This window comes from Scardinius erythrophthalmus (genome assembly GCF_964197995.2).
Source record: "Scardinius erythrophthalmus genome assembly, chromosome: 7".
In the NCBI taxonomy this organism is placed as follows: domain Eukaryota; kingdom Metazoa; phylum Chordata; class Actinopteri; order Cypriniformes; family Leuciscidae; genus Scardinius; species Scardinius erythrophthalmus.
This window is the reverse complement of record NC_138227.1, coordinates 48705639-48711638: the sequence shown is the minus strand read 5'-3', so window position 1 is coordinate 48711638 and position 6000 is coordinate 48705639.

Below are 6000 nucleotides of genomic sequence, written 5' to 3'. Positions count from 1 at the left end.
ACTAAAAACGCTATTGAGACTCTTGAAGGTGGCTTGGTGGCTGACTGTCCGCAAAGACGTCTGGCAGTACGTCAAGGAATGCAATATCTGTCAAAAGTATAAACATGACAACACTAAACCCAGTGGTTTTTTACAGCATACCCAAGTGACAGAACCAGGGCATACATTGGGCATGGATTTGATGGGACCCTTCCCCAGTAGTAAGAAACAGCACACATACCTCCTAGTGATTGTAGATTACTACACCAAATGGGTAGAGATGTTCCCCCTTAGGGATAGCAAGACACAGAAGATTGTTAAAATTCTAAGGGAAGAAGTTTTTACTCGTTGGGGGGTTCCCAAATACCTGATATCAGACAGGGGAGCACAATTCACCTCCCACATACTGGCTGAGTTATGCAAGACCTGGGGAAGTATCCAAAAAACTCACCACCAGTTATCACCCTCAGACAAACCTGACAGAGAGAATAAACCGGACATTAAAAACTATGATTGCATCATATGTGGGACAATACCATCAAGCCTGGGACCAGTGGTTACCTGAGTTAAGATTTGCTATTAATACTGCACACCAAGAAACCACCGGCAGAACACCGGCAGAGTTGATGCTTGGCAGACAGCTTCTCGGACCGCTGGAGAGGTTAATCCTCAAACCCCCCACACCAGACCAATCCTCGTACAATCTACTGGAACGACAAAACATCATTGCAGAGGAAGTAAAGCAAAGAGTGGGTGTGCAGCAAGCCAGACAAGCTAGATATTACAATTCCCGTCGGAAAGATGCGCAGTTTCAGCCGGGCGATCTAGTCTGGATAAAAACTCATCCTCTCTCTTCTGCCTCTAATAAATTCTCTGCTAAGCTAGCGCCCAAGTGGGAGGGACCAGCTGAAATAATGAAAAAAATGGGGCCAATAAATTACACTGCTTTCTCTTGTGTCTGTATTTTCTCCCTAACCTGTATGTGTTGTTGGTCTGGATCTCCCGTCTCGTGAGATGCGTTCCGAGCGAGACGGGTTGTCACGTGATTACACGTCACCCAAACAGGAACTGAGAGGGTGTTTTTAAATATATAGGACCGGCATACCGGCGATCGGGAGCGCGCTCATTCATTCATGATACGGACACGATCGTAGTGGATTACCTGTATTTTTTGCCTGGTTGTTTTTGGAGTGTGGACTGCCGATCCTTTGTGGAGTATATCCTTTCTTTGGAGTGTGGATTACTCATCCGGGGGACTTTAAACAGCTGGAGACATCACTGATTCTGCTCACGGATTTACCATCCTTGCCGGTGAGGCTGATCTGACTTTGCGACTAGTATACGCTGGACTGAGAGACTTGTACACTCACACACACACACACACACACACACACACACACACACACACACACACACACACACACACACACACACACACACACACACACACACACACACACACACACACGCATACACACACGAACATTTATTCACTAGTGTGCAATTGGTTTACTGGGTTTATGCTTTTGTCTTATAAATACACTTTGTTTTTTTTTTGCTATTCTATTTGTCTTATTTTGTGTTTAATACTCCTCCATTCTTTTGATTTATTCCAACCCCAAAGGATTTCTAGTACATCGCCTTAACCTGTTCGACTGGGCGGAGGCCTGTCACGACAGCTACTTTTTCTCATGCCATTAACAGGCCTGGAGCCAACGTCAGGAAGGGGTCCGATGAGGGGCCTGCTGTAAAAACCTTGGAGATGGAGGCCTCACATGTTGGGGAACTCGGTTGCTTTGTTTTCATGGCAAGTTGAGGTGTTGTTAGGATATTCCTACAGAGCCGGTGGCAGTTTCTCAGCGGAAGAACTGGGATCCAGGGTCAGAGACGTCTCCTCTCCTGGAGGAAAATACAAGCCTTATTGGTCTTGCTGGAAAATCTGGTAGAGGCCCACAGCCGGGCTTGAGGGTCTAGTGGTTAGGATTCGGCGCTCTCACCGAAACCTGAAACCTGGCTTAAACCAAATGATTATTTCGGTCTAAATGAGTCTACTCCATCAGGATACTCCTATAAGCACGAGCCCCGTCTGATTGGTCGTGGCGGCGGTATTGCAACTATCTATAGAGATATTCTCAATGTTACTCAGAAAACGGGTTATAAGTTTATTTCATTTGAAGTACTTGTACTAAATGTTACGCTCTTAGATGATAGAAAAACATCCCTATTATCTTTAGCCTTGGCTACCGTATATAGACCACCAGGGCCTTACGCTGATTTCCTAAAAGAATTTGCAAATTTTCTCTCAGATCTATTGGTCAATGTCGATAAAATATTAATTGTTGGAGATTTTAACATACACGTAGATAATCAAAATGATACGTTAGGGGCTGCGTTTATAGACTTATTAAACTCCTTTGGGGTTAAGCAAAACGTTACCGGACCAACTCATCGTTTTAATCATACACTCGATTTAATTATATCACATGGAACCGATCCAACCGATATAGATATCATTCCGCAAAGTGATGATGTAACTGACCATTACATGGTAACTTGCATATTACGTACCCCGGTAATATATCATGCTGCGCCGCGTTATCGATTAGGCAGAACAATCCTTCCATCCACCATAGATAATTTTTCAAATTGCTTATCGGATCTGTCTCAGCTGCTGCCTGAACCTAAACAAACAGATGAACTAGACGAACTAACCAGCACTATGAGCACCGTTCTCTCTGGAAAATGGGATATTGTTGCACCTATGAGACTAAAAAAGGTCAGAGAGAAAATTAAAGCACCATGGTACAACAATACTACTCGTGTTCTAAAGAGAGAAACCCGTAATTTAGAGCGTAAATGGAAACAAACTAATTTAGAGGTTTTTAGAATCGCTTGGAAAGACAGTACGTCACGCTATAAAAAGGCCCTAAAAGCGGCCAGGGCTGAGCATCTACGCAAACTAATAGAAAATAACCAAAACAATCCTAGGTTCTTATTTAACACCGTGGCTAGACTAACAAATAAACAAGCGTCACCTGAACAAAATATTCCGTTACAGTTTAGTAGTAATGATTTCATGAATTTTTTCACTGAGAAAATAGAAAACATCAGATCCACAATTGTAAACGTTCAATCTTCAATCGCGCCTTATAATTCAGCCTCGATTATCACCCCGCAAGAACAATTACAGTGCTTTACAACTATAGAACAAAAAGAGTTAAATAAATTTATCATTTCCTCTAAAACAACAACATGTTTATTAGATCCCATACCAACTAAACTATTGAAAGAAGTGTTACCTATAGTGGAAGAGCCTCTCCTCAATATTATTAACTCGTCTTTATCTTTAGGTCATGTTCCAAGAACATTTAAATTGGCAGTTATAAAACCACTCATTAAGAAACCACAATTAGACCCAAATAACCTAGCAAATTATAGACCCATTTCAAATCTTCCTTTTATGTCCAAAATATTAGAAAAAGTTGTGTCTGCCCAACTGGGCTCTTTCTTGCAAGAAAATGACACCTATGAAAAGTTTCAGTCTGGGTTCAGGCCGCATCATAGCACTGAAACTGCGCTCGTTAAAATCACAAATGATTTACTCTTAGCTTCTGACCAAGGCTGTATCTCAATACTAGTTTTACTTGATCTTAGTGCTGCGTTCGATACTATAGATCACACAATACTCTTAGATCGGCTACAAAACTATACCGGTGTTCAAGGACAAGCATTAAGCTGGTTCAGATCATACCTATCTGACCGCTACCATTTTGTCTATTTAAACGGAGAAAAATCGATCATAACTCCAGTAAACTATGGAGTGCCGCAGGGATCTGTGTTAGGCCCTCTATTATTCTCAATATATATGCTGCCACTTGGAAATATTATAAGGAAACATGGAATTAGTTTCCATTGTTATGCTGATGACACTCAACTATATATTTCATCACGGCCGGATGAAAACGCTAAATTATCCAAATTGACAGAGTGTGTTAAAGATATAAAAGATTGGATGACGCACAATTTTCTTTTATTAAATCCAGATAAGACAGAGGTAATACTTATCGGTTCAAAAAACCGCCCACAAAACCTCTCACAATACAACTTTAACATAGTAGGGTGTCCTGTTACTTTATCCTCTACAGTAAAAGACCTGGGTGTTATATTAGATTGTAACTTGTCTTTTGAAAATCATATTTCATATGTTACAAAAACAGCATTTTTTCACCTTAGAAATATTGCTAAATTACGTAACATGCTATCTGTCTCTGATGCAGAAAAGCTAGTTCATGCATTCATGACCTCGAGACTAGATTACTGTAATGCTTTATTAGCTGGTTGTCCTGCATCCTCAATAAACAAGCTACAGTTAGTCCAAAATGCCGCCGCTAGAGTTCTTACTAGATCAAGAAAGTTTGACCATATAACACCAATTTTATCATCACTACATTGGTTACCTATAAAGTTCCGTATTAATTACAAGGTATTGCTACTGACTTATAAAGCCCTAAACGGCTTAGCTCCAGTTTATTTAACGGATCTTCTATCGCCCTATAATCCATCGCGCTCTTTAAGATCACTAAATTCGAGGCTTCTGGTCATACCTAGGATATCCAGATCCACCAAAGGAGGGAGAGCATTTTCACATTTAGCACCAAAACTCTGGAATAGCCTTCCTGATACTGTTCGTTGCTCAGATTCGCTCTCCCAGTTTAAAACTAGATTAAAGACGCATCTCTTCAGCCAGGCATTCATATAATATTTTAATCTTACAGTTAAATCCGGTCTCTACTTCATAAACGCCAGAGGAGAACTGGCCCTCGACTGAGCCTGGGTTCTCCCAAGGTTTTTTTTTTCTCCATTAGGTCACCTAATGGAGTTTTTCGGTTCCTTGCCACTGTTGCCTTTGGCTTGCTCAGTTGGGGTTACTTAATTTGATTAATCGATTCAACAGTGCTATTGATCTGCATTACCAAACGTGGATGTTTTACACCAGAAACAAACACTGATGTACTATTTTATTTAATACTGTGAAGCTGCTTTGATACAATCTGTATTGTGAAAAGCGCTATATAAATAAAGTTGACTTGACTTGACTTGACCGCCACAGCCCGGGTTCAATTCCTGGTCAAGGAATGAGCTTTTATCGATTGTTTCATTTCTAAGTTTAATTTTTCTTTTTGAATTAAACCATTTGAATTCATTATAAAATTTCATTCATAATACTAAGATAGTCATTTTTGTCCAAATGCATTTATTTATTATGGCAGTAGGGGCAAAATAACCCCCTTATTACTGCATTCACACTATATTGTAACATATTCAGAGTGAAAAGGAACAGCTAGGCTACTTGACACTGAATGCAACTGTACACTGAATTTTATTACATGCAATAAAACAAATAAATACAACACACCAGTCTTCATAGAGAAACATATATACATATTAGAAAAATGTGGAAAAGTACTAAATTCACCATATGGAACAATAAAAGAACACAAACATAAAAATAAGTTTAAAAAAATAGGAATGTATGAACTATATAAAATATTAGTATACAAAAATATATGTATGTGCACTGTACTTAAATATATATATATATATATATTTATTATATATTTCAATATGTATTATAGTGTAATTATACATCCTTGAAATGGTTTTCATAATAATAATACAAGATTAAAAAAAAAGTGCACAGTATAATACTTTAAAATTAAATATGTATGGAAGATAAAAAAAAAAACAAAAAAACAAAAAAAAAAAAACAAGAGCTGAGCCAACCAAGAGAGCAAAATGAATAAATCACAGACACACAAGTGTTATTTTCTCATATTCTGTAACCACTGCTCCTTGGTAATTGTCTCTTTATTTGGGCAAAATATTTTGCCTTTGTACTGGCTATGGCCAGTTTCTTGTGTACGAAATTGGCCACACTTTCTGCACTTATTTGCATTTACAGTACGATTGTACGACCGTATGGTTGGGGTGGCTGTGACATTTGCAAGTGGGTCAGAGGAA